Source organism: Mus caroli, chromosome 8, assembly GCF_900094665.2.
Source record: "Mus caroli chromosome 8, CAROLI_EIJ_v1.1, whole genome shotgun sequence".
NCBI classification, from domain to species: domain Eukaryota; kingdom Metazoa; phylum Chordata; class Mammalia; order Rodentia; family Muridae; genus Mus; species Mus caroli.
The window spans coordinates 105,400,982-105,417,194 of NC_034577.1; the positions used below are offsets into that span (position 1 = coordinate 105,400,982).

At 43.7% G+C, this 16,213-nt stretch overlaps 1 protein-coding gene across 1 annotated transcript in view; it reads left to right on the forward strand.

Moving 5' to 3' along the window:
• Vat1l (vesicle amine transport 1 like) overlaps positions 1–16,213 on the forward strand; it is a 162,501-nt gene that overhangs the window by 825 nt on the left and 145,463 nt on the right. The window lies entirely within an intron of this gene.

Consider the following 16,213-nt stretch of genomic DNA (forward strand, 5'->3'; position numbering starts at 1 on the left):
TCTCTCTCTCTCTCTCTCTCTCTCTCTCTCTCTCTCTCTCTCTCTCTCTCTCTCTTTCTTTCTGGAGTTTTACATATACGATCCCGTTTAATACTTCCTGAGACCCAGTAAGTCAGGTGCCCAGCTTTAGAGGTGAGAAAAACAGTGGTTGAGGGGAAATAAATGATCTGCCAAGATCGCTGAGCTGCCAGTAAGTGGTGTGGCTGTCACTTGACACTTGATCTCCCTTTTCACCTCTCTGCGTCCAAATGGTGCTGAAGGCAGGGTGCATGCCCTTGTGTATCTCCTTCTCAGTACTTATGTGAAGGAAGGAGCTGAGAATCAAGAGGGTTAAATCCTCAGCCTCGGCCTCGAAGCTGGGTGAAAGGTGAGACCAGGGATGCAGCCCTCTCTCCCCCACTGCATCTTCTGCTTTCCTCCTGGCTTGGAAAGCCCCATCCTGTTCCTTAGGAACGAACTCCTGTGCTGGCCACAGAAGGAGCCCACACTCTAAGAGGTCCGCTATTCTCGGTTCTCCTGGGGAAATGTGCCAGTGCCTAGACCAGCAGAGATTTCCCCAGTAGTGTGTAAGTGAGAAAGCTTGTCTCTGCCTGGGGAGGCACTGCACTCCCATGTCCCTGAAGTCTAGTGGGGTGCAGACTGATGGAGCTGCTCCCTGGACCCAGCATTCTACAGTAACCGTGAATCTTACAAGGGTTGTTGGCTGGATCTCCTAAGTCCCTGGTGTTTCTTCTACTTCTTAGAAATAGCAGCATACTCAGACCTGCTTAGGACAGATCTGGAAAGAAAGCCAGCATCTATAACCTCATCTGAAGGCAGGGGAAAAAATGCAAAGAGCTCCTTTTGGCCCCTGCACCACCTTGACAGCAGATGGGTTTTATTTGCCAGATCAGAAGGCAGCTGGTGAGAGCAGCGAGCACTGATCCATGGTTAGCTCTTCATACATGAAACCGGTCCTTCTTGACATTAAACAGTGTTCTGAGGTTTTCTCTGGTAAGTGGGGGATTCCAGGGTAAGAGAGGAAGAATTTAGGCAGTCTGGGGATCCTATAGCTCTTGTTTCATTAACTCTTAGGAAGCCAGGGTGATTGGTCCCAGCAGGCAGAGGTTTTACCCACCCTATTCACCAATACATTGCCAGCATATAGCAGAGTTGGCACACTGCGTAGTCTAAGTAAGTGGTGACAGGTGAATGGATTGAGGGTGGGGTAACTTGGAGAGGGGAGTGTGGGTAGTCATTTTTCTTTATTTGTTGATAGAAGACCATCAACCTAGCATAATTACCATGTATGAATAACTTTCCTTCCTTAACCACCTCATCAAAAATATTATGTATACATATTTATACATAAGTGTGGGGGGGTGAGAGACAGAGAGAGACAGACAGACAGACAGACACACACACACACACACACACAGAGAGAGAGAGAGAGAGAGAGAGAGAGAGACTTATAAACTTTCATTCACGCTGAAGATGGAGGTCTAGGACCCTTGAGAACATATTCCAAGAATAGCTGTTAGGGCCACAGTTTCAAAAAATTGAACTCCATGTGTAATAAAAATCAGCCTGTATTCTTCAGCTTTTGATATTGTATTTTGTAGTCTCGTGCTAACTTCCAGAAAATGCCTATAGGGGCAGGGATGTTTTGAAATAATTTCAAGATAAAAGTGAGGGGGCAAGGAGATGATTTTCAAAACCTGGCATACATGTTCTTTAATGGAGCCTAAAAACAAAATGTGTACACACACACACACACACACACACACACACACACACCTCTACAGAAGCCCCACTTATTCAGAAAGCCACAGAGACCTGGTCTATACTAGGAATATAGTACAGCAGTGAGCTCAGATTGAGTTTTTCTTTCACCAAGTGAGAAGCAGAATTAATCAGTCAGCAAGGCAGCAGCATTGGCGTAGCTTGTGGAGATGGCCCTCTGGGTTTGTCATCCCCCACTGGGCTGGGATTGGCTGGTCAAAGCGTCCCATTGATTATAAGTTTCTGCCTTGAGAGGCAACATGACTCATTCCATGTTTTTATGAATCAACTGGGGCCTTGCAGCTGAAGGCCCTCCTTTTATCTGCTCTCTATTTTTTTATTGGAAACCCTTTATCATCAAATAGGATGTCCTTTTTGCTCGGAAACAAAGCACAGCACATCTGAACTACTATTAGACCTAGTTCAAGGGTTCAAGTTGGTGACTCTGTAATTATAAAAGTAGACAAGAAGAAGCAGGAAAAAAAATGGTATTTGTGGATTGATTGGGCAGGTATCTTTCTTACAGAACAAATTGAGTATTGGGGACATTGGGTGACTTGTCAAGTATATCACACAACCCGTGGTTAGGATGTGTATTTATGTGTCCCCAGGGCTTCTACTCTTTCTCTTTTATTATTGTACCCTCAGAAACACCATGGATGTGATTTGCCTCTCAGGACTGTTATGTGTGTGGGTTCATCAGTCATTGCTTTAACACATATGGGCCCATTGCGCTTATGTATAGCTAAGGGGGCCTCTTTGGTTATTCTCAGGATAATATGGTTTCTCTAGAAATTATATATGTGTTCAAGTGCAGCTCAGAAAAAACCATTGCTTGCTTGGTGCTGTAGGGTTGGAAAGACAGGGTTCTACCCTCTAAAAAAAAATGTCAGCTAATGGGAAACCCATTTCACAAATTCTGCATTTAATGGGCTATGTAACAGTAGATTTAAGTGCCTAGGTAGCAAATGAGTGTGTGTGCGCACATGCTCGTGTGTGTGCATGTGTGTGGGGGAGGGGTCTTTGGAAAAATGTGGACCTGGGTATATGTTTGAGCCTAAATTCTTCCTTCTGTGTGACCTTGGTGGCCTTGCCTCACTTCCTTCATGCTTCCAGGATTCATCTGTGAAACATGGACATTGTGGTGACCTTGTAGTGGTATCAAGAGGACAAACTTGAGTTCTAACTTGTCTATTCCTTGCTAACTGGATACCATGGGCCAGGCTCCTTGACACAGAGACTTGTTCAGGGAGCCTTTGGCAAGCAGTTTACTAAGAAAGATCTTTCAGGGAGAAGAGAGCAATACAAATAGGCCAGGGAGAGAGAGCTAAACAAGAGTATGGTCTCTCCTTCTGCAGAGTCAGTTCCTCAAAAGAGCAAGGTCACTGACTGGGCTGCTATTGGCAATATGGGCTCTCATAAGCAGAGGTGTTCATACAATAGGGCACAGTTTTCTAGGGAATTATGAGTAGCCCACATCCCCAGAAGGGTTCTGGATGAAATACATTCTCACTCTTTGGTTGACTTTGCTGATGAGCTACCTAAACCTCGGTGGACTGGTCTGCAAAATGGGGATAATGGTGATCCCTCCTTTATTAGTACTGTACTGGAGTTGAAGTGAGGTAAGACACACATGACCTTTATGGTTAACATTAAATGACTTACTATCTAATGCCATCACTATCTTCTAGAGTCTTGTCATTCAAGCTCCAGTGGTTTTGAAAGGGAAATGATTGATAATTAAACCAGGATAGCAGGGGCAAATCAGAAGGATCCTAGACAAACCAGGGGGTGTGTCTCTCCTACCTGATAAGAACCTGCTGACCTGTGACCTTGTTCCTGTTCTGTATTTTGAACACCGAGCTTGGGTAAGGTTTGAGACTGGCTGAAGGTCTCCAGGTTGGGCTGTAGGAATGTATTTAAGTGGCCATTAACAAACCTTGTCTAGTTTGTGGCTCAAATTGGCTCGTGGTGGAAAGTCACTAATGGCTAGGGGACATTTATTTTCCCAGAGTGATTTACAGCGAGAGGCCATATGAAACTGCTAGGAGGAGACCAATTGGATGAGAAATGACTCAGGCTATTCAGGGCCCCATTGGCTGATCTAAAAATGGGCTGAGGGCAGGCCACACCAGAAGCAAGCCAGCAGATAGGTAGAGTTCTAATAAGTCATGAGGGTATGTAGGAGACAGGGGAAGAATGACCACTTGCTGAAAACTTGTTATGAGCTAGACATTGAGTGCTTCTATAGATCCCCCAAGGTCAATGTCACTAACTCTGTTCTAAGAAAGACATCAGGACTTCAGACTTCCAAGGGAAAGAAAGATACAAAGCAAAACAAAACAAAACAAAACAAAACACCCCCCAAAAAAACAAACAAAGCAAGGCCATATTGTTCCTGGACTCCTTACATTTGGGAGCCGGAGTTTAATTAGGAGATCATAAGGCTAAAGATGAAGAACAAAAGAGGGAGCAGGCACAGAGAGGCAGGCAGACCCAGTGATGGATAATGCAGAGAGAGCTCCATGGATGACTTTTATCCATTCGACATTGAACTGACAAGACTCGAAATTGCATAATATCTGCCCCAAGACGTCCATTCATATTTGCGTCACCTCCGTTTCCTCCATGCTTCTGAGGTATAAAATACCTTGAGGATAAAGTTACCGGGACTGTTAATAAAGAACACCCGTGCTCAGTAAACCTTGGAACCACTCGAGGTAGTAGAATCTCCCCTCCCCCCGCCCTCTTTGCTTCCTTTGATTAACGGGCCACATTGCAAACACTGACAACTTGAAGACGAAATGTCCTAAGTCAGTATAACATTAAACATTTCGCTAATGAGGTTGACGGGATGAAGTACGGCCAGTGATGCGCTCTGAGTTTGTTCAAGTAAGCAGTTGGCATCTGGGGGTGGGGGTGGGGTGCGGTGAGATGTTCAATGACACAGCTGCTCATAAAATTGAGAAATTATGCTCAGAACTCCCAATGCCCAACTTGAAAGATGCTCTGGCATGGAAATTGGGCTACAGTGTTCTGGGTTTGACATGAAAGGGTGACTCTGTGCTTCTGCGATGACTCATAATTAAGAGTCCTTTGGTAATGAGCAGACTCGGCTGCCACTCAGGGGTCAGGGGTCGCTCTGCTCTCCTCCACTGAAGCTCTTGCTTTCTGATCACCTACATCCTTGCTAACGAGGGCCTGGGATGGCTCCTCTTTGTCCAATAATAAGATGGAAATTCTTTGGCCATTTTGTTTTGTTCTGTCTTGAGACAAGGTCTTAGTAGGCATTGCTGGCTGCCTTAGAACTTGTGATCCCCTTGCTTCAGCCCTCCAAAGTTGGAATGTGTGTCATCTTACCCGGTTTAGATATCCCAGCCCCTTGGCTAGGAGGGAACGCAAAATCAGCACTCATCTTTTCTCGTCACTGGGACCAAATGCCCGACAAAAGCATCTTAAAGGAAGAAAGGTTTGTTCTTGGCTCCCAGTTTGGAGAAAAACAGTCCATCATGTCAGTCAAGGCATGGTGGCTGAAGAGGCTCACTCCATGGTGGGAGGAGCTTGCAGCTGCTGCTGGCTTGCCTAGTAATGGATAAGGAAGCAGAGAGCTTAGAAATGAAGTCAGTTTATAATCCTGAAAAACCACACTAGTTTCAGTGACCCATCTCAAACAGCCATGCACAGGCTCCAAAGGTTCCACAATTTCCCAAAATAGCCCCATCAGCTGAAGACCACATATTCAAACACATGAACCTAGGGGAGACATTTCAGATCTAACCTGTAACACAGTGGCTCTTCTATCATGTCTAACCCCATGATTTTAACCATAGGGAGCCATCTTGTCCCTTGGAGACTATTTTAATCTTGCCTCACTCCATCCTTCCTCCTCCTTCCTCTCTCAGAATCACATATGTTCCTCTCTTCCTCCAACTTTTCCCATTATGATAAAACCAGCAATGACCATCAAATCATGACCCCAATAGCAGAAGCAGTAGCTGGAAACATTTATAGTAGATGGCCAACAGAGGGCTGAGAAATTAAAATTTGTAGTCATATTTTATGTGGTACAGGATCCATCCAAGTGGAAATAGTTTCACTAAAATAAAAACAAAGTCAATTTCAATTAGCTTAACAATGCCATTTAGAATGTTTTAATTTGCTGAAAGTCACTAATGCCATAATTGTGATTATGTTCCAGTATCAGGTATGTCCTTAAACTTCCTTGGAGTCGATGTTGTAGAACTACAAGTATTGTAAGATCAAGAGAAATTAACAATGATGGCCAGGTGTGGTGGCGCATGCCTTTAATCCCAGCACTCGGGAGGCAGAGGCAGGCAGATTTCTGAGTTTGAGGCCAGCCTGGTCTACAGAGTGAGTTCCAAGACAGCCAGGGCTATACAGAGAAACCATGTCTCGAAAAACCAAAACCAAACAAAACAAACAAACAAACAAAACAAAAAACAATGAGTTCACTCAGAAAGAGCTTGTTCTAAACTAAGGATATATCTCAGTGATAGAGCATTTAAATAGCACCCATGAAGCTCTGAGTTTAAAGGAGAAATTATCAGTTCATTCATTCACCCTTTAGAAAGTGTAGCTGGAGATGGTTGGTGAACCCTCTTTGGTAGGAAAGCAAGCTGGGCAAGAATCAGTTTTGTCTATAGGACGTGCCTGGGCTTTGGTTACAGGCAGCCTTAATTTAGTATCTTGCTTTCCTTTTTGTTAGACACATGTGTTTGAGCGCGAGTTTTGCTCTTGCCTTGAATATAAAATGAAGATGAAAGTTGCAACATCTGACATGTAGTAGATTCCTATAGACAGCAGCCAGAGCTCCATGAGAGAGAGACTGGTCAGAAACCAAAGGTACTTCATGATGATCATGGCATGATGGCTGACAGTCATGCCCACCATGTTCCCCTCTTGAAGCATCCTTGTGGGGGTCAAAGCACATTAGGCATATCATTTTTTTTTAATCCTTATCCTCCCCACTTTGGAAGGATGGTCTCCCAGGAATTAACAACCATGTTTTTCAGAAAAAGAAACTGGGAGTTAGAAGTTAGGCAGAAATATTGGGAGACTTTTGCGGATTTGGGTTCTTGATCCTAACTCTTCCTCATTGTGACTGTTTGATCCTAAGCAAATAGCACTTGTAACTCATCTTAGTAAAAATGCCTGATGTTAGGCATTGTGATGATTGGAAGAGTCTATGAAAACCCTCATTTTAAGTTTATTTTCTCATTGCTGGGATCAAATGCCTAATGACAAGCAAATTAAGGAAGAAATGGTTTTTTTCTGGCTTACAGTTTGAGGGGATGCACGGTGGTAGGATCAGGAGGCCAGCTGCTCACGTTACATTGGCACTAAGCAAAGAAGAGAATGAATCGAGGTGAGGATATAAAACCTTAAGACTCACCTAGTGCATCACCCATCTTTTCCTGTAAGCCTCCACCTCCTGAAGGCTTTACAACCTTCCCACACAGCACTACCAGCATGGACCAAGTGCTCAAACACATGGGCCTTTGGGGATACATTTCATATTCAAACTTCAACCACTCCCAAAATACGTTGCCTGTAATAGGTGCTCAATAAAGATCATTTTCCTTTCTGAGACTCTGAGGTTTGAATTGATCTCTCTTAGCTCCGAAGCACATTGGCAGCAAGGAGCATGGATTTGACTTTTGATTCTTATCCCTAGGGTTGGGGATAGACTGTTCTATCCTCTATAACACTGTTCTATGACTACCATCACACCAGCCCTTGCATTGCATCCATGGGTAGTGGCAAGGATTCCCTGACAGTTGAGTATGCATAGATAATCTAACCTTCAGTGTTTGTTTCACAGTAATTCAAAGGATTCCAAATCCCATGACCTTCAGATCGATCAGTGTCATCCAGTACTAACCACAAAGCTCACCCGGGCACAGGAATTTGTACCTCCAAGTTCCTAGCACTTCTCTTTCCTAAGATGATCCTTTTGACATCTTGGCATTTGTCGTAGAAGAAAAAGTTTAATTAGAGCCAGAAGAGACTCTTCATAGGAAAGGGCAGCAGGCATGTAATCTCAAATTAGTTCCTCCGTGTGTGATCTCATACAGGAAATTGGCTGGAGTCATGGCATTGAAATGAGTAAGTTTTATGTTTGAAGGCTCAGGAGACGGCATTGATGCTCCCGTGGAAAGCGCTGCTCCGTCTTTGAATGTGATATTTTCTTCATAAGAGCATGCAGTCAGCTTCTGCCTTTAATCTTCTTTTGCCAGTGACCCCCCGACTCTTCCTTCATCTAGTCTCATCTTCAGCACTGGCTGGGAGCAGGGCATGCCAAATAGCACATTCCCCAACAAAACCCTGTTAGCAGGCTAAAGCATCAGGTCTTGTTACTCTCATCCTCTCTAAATGAATGTGGTCCCCAGAGCTCAATGCAAGATAATTATCCCCTATGCAAGGAAGCATCATGATTCATATCTTGGAATGGCACCGTGGGCAAGCCTTGTGTTGTAAATTACTCTGTATTTGAAGTGAAGTGGGCCTGAATGTAAGCCATGTGTCTGATCATCTTAGAAGCTTGTATAATTATGAGATGAAATCTCAATTTGTTCATAGGTGATACAGGCATAATAGTGCCATTGGGGTAAGGTTCTTGTATAAGGAAGGATAAAAATAGATAATGGGGACTTTGGAAATGGTTCAGTTGGTAAAGCGCTTGCAAGCCCAAGCAAGTATAAGGACCTGGATTCAGTCCCCGGCTCCCATATTAAAAGTCAAGTATGGTGGTATACACTTATAATCTCAGCATCAAAGAAGTAGAGACAGGTAGATCCTCAAGACTCAGTGGCCTACCACTGTAGCCTACTTGGTGAGCCCAAAGTCCTAGTAAGAGACTGTCTCAAACAACAAGACAATAGAACAATGCAAAAACAAGAAATAAAATGGACGGACAACTTCTGAGGACTGGTAACCCAGGTTGATTTTCGGTTTCCTCTCACAGAAGCACAAATGTGGATATCTATCCACATATGCACTTACACTTCTCATACAGACACCCATAATATACCCACACATACATACATACATACATACATACATACACAGGAAGGTAGTGGACCTAAAGTGCCTAGCGGTGATATTGGTGTATTAAATGTTTCTTGAATTAATGATTTCTGTGGCACCTGTTACGTGTCCAAAAGACATTACTGGTGTGGAAGAGATGCAAAGAAATGTAAGTCTCCAGTACTCCGTAAAACTTCTACACACAGGAAGTGATTGAACCTGGGACCCTCTGCCTGCTTGACAAGTTCTTTATCATTGAGCTGCTTCCCTAGCCTCTCTCTCATAAGGTTTTCTGGAGGGACCCCACCATTCAGCCCCTACATGTCTCCCCAAAAGTTTGCAGTACTCTAAGATTTAGAGAAACCTTGGAAGGATACACCAAACCTTGGAAGGATAAAGCAAGAGCAAAAGAAGTAGAATGCAGATAAATTGTGCTCCTGTAGTGTGCCAGGACCTAAGCCAAGCTTAGAAATCTTCAGAGGGACCAGCAACCTGTTCCTCCCTGACCTCAGCCTTTGTTGCTTCTCTGCTGACCATGTGACAGGTCCCTGTCCTAGCTATCTCCTACAGTGACTCTCCATCTTAAGACTGACAAGGGTGTCAACCCCTAGCTTTGGCTGCTAGGTTTTAGCAAGCCTCCATACAGCAGAAATGGTTTTTTTCTTCTGATTTTCATGTAGCTAGGAAAGAATTTGATTGGTCAAATTGCTTGGTAGCCTTTAGATTTCTCTCACTCTCTCTCCCAAGTCCCCAAAGGAATAAAGACCTTAGACTGTATTTGTCCTGTTCTCTCCTACACTGGCCTAAAATAATACCACTGTGGGATTAACAGCCCACTTGGAATGTTTGTGTGTGGGGGTGAGGGGTGGGAGGGGAGCTGGCATGCAGACACGTTTGTATAAATGTTCTATGTGCATCTTGTTTGTGAGTGTATTGTGTGTGGAGGAACCAAACCAACAAAGACAGCGATCAAACGTTTTAGGTAAGAACTACAAAAAATATACAAACAGAGCAAGATGTAATTATGTATTGAGGGAGTGTGTGTGTGTGTATGTGTGTGTGTGTGTGTGTGTGTGTAAAAGATTTTCAAATGAAGCAGTTTGTACTGATGTATTTAGGAAGTGTATGTGTCCATGTGTGCAGCTAATTTTAAGAAGAGGCTATAGATTTGAAAAAGAGTAAGGAGGGGCATATGAGAGGATTTGGAGGTAGGAAATGGAAGGGGAAATGATGTAATTATATTGTAATTTAAAGAATTTCCTCTTAAAGGGAAAGAAAAGGACCACACTGGACTGATTATAATGGTAGCCATCTCTGTGCATAGGCAGTCCCGCTCCACCCCTTCCTCACTCTTCTCTCCCCTCCGTGTTTTTCTGAGTCAAGATGTCACTGAGTTGCACAGATTGGCCTTGAACTCACTGTGTGGCCCACCTGGCTTCACACTCATAATAGTCCTTACCTTCCTGAGTGCTGGGAATGCAGGTACATGCCACCGTGCCCAGGTAAAAGAGACTCATCCAGAAAAGATTGGAGACCAGAGCAAGAACTGGAACTGTAGCCCTGTTCATTCCCTTTTTATGATCTTACATTTCTTATTCCAAAGTTATTAAATAATATAGAATAAAGTCTTTCATACCTGTTTAATAATCTTGGAAATTCTAACATCACCAATGAACGATTATATACCAAGTAAGGACTAAGTTAATATAGACATTCAATAACTATTCACAGGATAGGTAAAGAAATGATTGGCTGTGTGCATAATGATTAAGGCTGTTGTAACATAGCCAGTGGCCAGTCAGGGTAGATGTAGCTTTAAGTTTCCCTCCCTCATCAATGAGAAACCTGCGTCTATCGAGCATTTTTACCCAACAAGAAAGGTAATCTCTTTGAACATCTGCAGCTGGTGGATCTTTGAGTGAGGACTGGATGAGCCCCAGAGGAAATACATTTTCAGAGAGTTTTATTTCTTCTTAACACACCGTGTGATTGTGGAACCCACAGTTACTTCCCTCATCTCTAATAACTACCTTCTCTGGGATGGGAAATGCGGGGCTTTGAGCTCTGAGGATACTCTGTCATTTTCTCCCTATTGACCTCTGTCTCTTCCCAGTGCTGGAGGCCAGGGCTGTCTGAGAGAACCTGGGGGCTGCCTCTGATAACTGTTATTCCTGGGGCGCCCACTCAGACTGTGTATCAGCAACAGAATTGGAAAAGAAACTGTACTTCCATGGCTCTGGTCCCATCTTTCTTTGTTACGCATCAGCCCCCACGCCCTCTCCTCAATCTTCAAATAGTTGGATGTGTTTCCTATGGGCTGTTGTATGGGTGCTCAGAATATGGTTCTCCTGTTTTACCCTTTAAATTATGACCTTTTTCTGTCATCCTTTTTGGCCCCCATCACCCCTGAAGTATCCATATTATACATCTATTTTGTGCCCACTCTTCCTATAGTCATATTATCATGGTTTGAAGATAACATAAGGATGCCGTCATCATTTCCTTTATGTCATTCTATTATTTATTATTATTATTGTTATCCTATTATCCGTATCTTAATAACCCTCATGGAAGCCTTATTTTGTGTTATGGAAACTATTCTAAGGGCCCTGTAGCTATCTCTAGGACACCAGATGAAGAAATGGAATCAGAGACGTGAGTGAATTGGATCAAGATCTGAGCTAAGGATGTAGCTTAGGTCAATGGTAGAATGTTTGCTCAGCCTGTACAAGACCCTGAGTTTGAACCTCAGCACCACAGAAGAACTAGACAATAACCAACCAGATAATAAGACAGAGCTTAGATTTGAGCCAGGTGGGAAAACAGCTTGATGGGTTAACAAATCCAACATTGATACATTATAGCTGTCTTCATCCACACATAGATTCTCCCACTCCTTTTTCTCATTTTCCCCCTTCAGAGGACACAGTTATTTTTCAAGGGAATTGATACACAAGGCACAGTGCCATGCAGATACTTTGTGTCCTGAATTTGTGTGAACTCTGGGGAGACTCTCACTACATTCTCCATAGCTCCCTTCTTCCTCCCTAACAGTTATTACTTCTCATCTTTGGTAGGAGAAGAAAAACAGGCCTTGCGTGGGATCAAAGAGAATTGCTTTTCCATTTATCTGTGCTACTGTAGTTCAGTCAGCTAATGGAGAGCTATTAAGACCACCGTTCTTATGATTGGTCTGAGTGATTTCGTAATTGGATTCTTTTTATCCTCCCAGCAAAACTCACTAAAATTGTTCCGTTTGGGGGTTTGTCATACACTCTGACTCAACCTTGCAGTCAGAACTGGAGAATGCTTCATGCAGGCCTTGATGTAACCTTCCACTTCTCGAAACAGCAGCTTCAGTTTGGAGGGCCTTCTTGATCTGACCTGGGGGAACAGCCAAGCACCTCTAGAACAAGAGGAGATAAATAGTAAAGGCCATTGTCACTCTCCTCCCTCCTCCCTCCTCCACGCTGCAAGGCCTGTGTGCCCAGTCAGTGGCATTGGCTCCTTCCTTAGGCAGCTTGCTATTTCCTTCCTAGTCACACTCTTTTCTTTCTGTTCTTCAGCATAACTGGTCTTGTTCTCTCCTGAGTAGATATTAAACCTGAAACGTAACGGAGAAGCTGTGTCAACCCAGAATCCTAGAAAACATGCAATCTGGATCCATGAGAGAAAGGAGCATGAGAAAAGGCTTGAAAATAGTGTTTTCCTGTTGACACCCCCAGATGCCTCCTGCTTTCTTCAGACTCTCTCTTCCCCCCTCCTTCCCTCTCTCCCTCCCTCCCTCCCCTCTGTGTGTGTGTGTGTGTGGTGTGTGTGTGTATGTGTGTGTGTGTGTGTTTCCATGACTGTTCAGAGCTTTGAGTAGTATCTTCCTCTTTCACTCTCTATCTCATTCATTTGTTTTCAGACAGGGTCTCTTATTGAGCCTAGACCTCCCCCGTTCAGCTAGACTGGCTAACCAGCAAGCCTCATGCCACTCCTGTCTGCCCCCCCCCCCCCAATGCTGTATTACAAGGGTGGATAGCTGTGCCTAGCTCTCCACAAGCGTGCTAGGGATCTGAGACAAGGCACGAATGCTTGCGTGGCAAGCCCTTTATCAGCTGAGCCGTTTCTCTGGCCCCCTCCCAGATTCTAAGCTCTGTCCTTACTCTCTGCTCTTTTATATTTATTTTTGTTCACCTTCCTCCTTCCACTTTCCAGGGGTAAATCTTTGCTCTTTCCAACACACTTCAATTCAGCAAGCCTTCGATTTACCTGGTTCTCCCTCTCCCCATTACACTAGTGTACAGCCTGAGCAGCCAGCCAAGAGGGGCTGAGGGATAAAGAGAAGGGGAGGAGAGGGAAAAGCTCAAAACTCTCAGACGATTTCCTGTTTGAGTCTCCAGTGGAAGAAGCATAGTTTGCCAGCCTTTGATGTGTCCCGTACTAAGCATGTTTGGAAGACAGACTACTGAAGTTGCTAATTACCTATGGGGAAGGTAGAAGCCTCACAATCCCGCTACCCAAGCTAATGACACTTAAATATTAATGAGACAACATTTGAAATTCAGTTCCTTAATGCTACGGTTTGAATTTGAAATACCTCCCCCCCCCCACACACACACAGGTTCGTGTGCTGAACACTTGGTCCCAACCACTGGCACTATTTTGGGACGTTTTGGAAGCTCTAATGGGTGGGACCTAGATGATGAAATTGATACACAATGCACAGTATGGACATTATGTTTGGTTCCCAGATCCTTGCTGCCCTGCTTCCTATGTACCATGAAGTGAACAGCCCCTTTCCCCATGTTTCCACCATCACGCTAGCCTGCTTCACAACACACCCAGACTCAGTGGAGTGAGAGACTGGGGACTGAGTGTCTATAAATGTAAGCCAAATGAAAACATCCCTTCTCCTAACTTACATTGGGTATTTGGCCACATCAACCTCAAAAGTGACTACTGTATTCAGCCACAATGACCACATTTTAAGTGTTTGGTATCTGTATGTATGTCCAGTGGCTACAATATTGGCGAGCCTAGATAGAGGCTATTCCCATTACCCTAGGATGACATAGACATAACCATGCTAGTCTTTACCTCTCTCCATTTGTCCTATTGAAACAATAGTTTTCTTATACATCTTGTAATCGTTAGCAACGTCCTGGGAAATAACTATCCTACTATAGCAACAGTGGACTGTTTTTGCTTGGGACTCCTGTGCCTTTGATAGCTTTATGAAGAAATCAAACTGGGGTCACGCTGAAGCCTTTTTCCTCTCCGTGGAGAGGTGGGTTAGAGCCAGAGGGCTTGAAGAATGGATGTAAAATCACGTCCATCCAATTCTTCCATTTGTGAAGCACCCAATCTCAATGAGACAAGTTAATAGCTACTTTCTCCATGCTGGCTGTGACCCTTGTATAGCAGCCTCTTGTGGAATTGTCATACTGTGTAGTCATTTATTTTGCTGAGCTCTGAACTCCTGGGAGGCGCAGATGTCACTGTCAGTGTTGTAACATCATTGCCTAGCCAACCCCCAAAACACAGAGGGTCTGTTGAATCTAAATTGGATGAGAATGAATGTTCCATACAAGCAACTGCTGCCAAGAACTCTTCTGGAGCTCACGCCTTGGTCAGCACACAACATGGAACATAGAGATGTTAACCTTTTCAGCAACCATCATAGGAACAAATACCTCCTGCCTCTCCCAGGGGTTGAGTAGATAAATATCTCAAAGTCTCCCAAATCAAAAGCGTTAGTCTTGGCATCAAAGACAGCTTATTTGTGCCATGCTCTTCTGTGTCTGTTGAAAACTGGTTCTGGATATTTACATTCTCAATATGTCTCTTTGGCTATTTTATTACATGGTGAAAATACCACTGGAGCATATCTTGAATACTAATTTAGACAGATGATAGGAATATAGTTCTTTTCCCAGACACACTAGCAATAAAGAACTCATACAGCTATATCCTTTCCTAATAGCATCCATCATCACAGTTCATGTCTTAGAGGAAAGGATCTGGGTGGGGCAATAATCCCATTAATAAGAAAATGGTAGGCTATGGAAAAACAACTTTAGATGGATTGGGGAATTCTTTATTTATCATATGGATGTAAAAGCTTGTTTACTTAACAATTGTGGTTAGAGAGGGCAGGAAGAGTTATATAGATCCAGACTCCAAGGGGGACTGTGGTCAAGAAAAGTAGGAAGAAGAGGGCAGAGCCATCTAAAACATAGTCTTTCCACCCTCTGATTGAACATGGGTCTTCTCCACACTGTGACTCACTCAGGACAGTTCTAGCTGTCCTCACATAAGATACTCAGTCAGAGTTACATACAAACTATCCTTGCTTTGCACATAATTTTCCTTCCAAGAGCAAACTATTTTCACAGTCTTGAGATATCAAAACGGGTACTTAAAAAGCCAAGAAAGGAAAAAAATATGAACAAGATTTTTCTGAGATCAATCAATACCTATTTTCCTGGGCATGCACATCCTACCAGCTGGGAGTAACAAGCAGATACCAAAACTATAGTTCTGAAGAAATAAAATGAATCAAACATTTGCTTCTTTGACCCTACCTGGGTTGGAGTTAAGCACTTTAATGAACATATTATCGGCAAAACAAGACCAGAATAATAAGTGGCCCATGATCTCTGGCTATTTCTGCTTGGTCAGAGCCTCACCTCAGATCTGCTTGGACCCTCTCCTAATTGGTAGAGGCTGTCCCACATGCTGGGGTCCTTGATGCCCACTGGGGGTCAAATTCTACTTGGAATATGAAGGGCTTCTCCTTGATGCCACCTGTTCTGCAGCCATCTGTGATCTCAGCTTCCTATGGACATACAGGAAGCACTTGGATATAATTTAATGCTGACTTTTACACCAAGACATATGTAAATCCTGCAAGTATTTTGGTGGCCCTGCCTGCTAATCCCCTTCTATTTTCTTTTCCCTCAGTCTCTGCCCCCTTTCTTTGTCCTTTGATCTCCTTAATTCCTTGTTTTCCTTTTCTCTTGCTATGTCACATCCTTAATTAATGGTCTTATTCTAATTTCAGGTTTTATATAATTAGTTGTTAGGATGCATAAGACCTTCCTTCTCAGGCCCCACCACAGAAAGGATCCTTTAAATAGTCACAAGTGATAACTGTTCCGAGAGCATGAGGGAATAGAATGCTTTAAAGTGGGTATTTCACCACCACTCTGGTCATAGATTCTGACATATGTCACCAGAATACTAGTTTAGGGCATCATCCTGCTACTGGGTACTATGCCTACTGACCACTTATAGCCCATCCCCTTCTAAAGAATCAATTTTGGCCAAAGAGACGCACCACCCCCCTTGTCCAGGAGAGCTCTCTCTCTCTCTCTCTCTCTCTCTCTCTCTCTCTCTCTCTCTCTCTCTCTCTCTC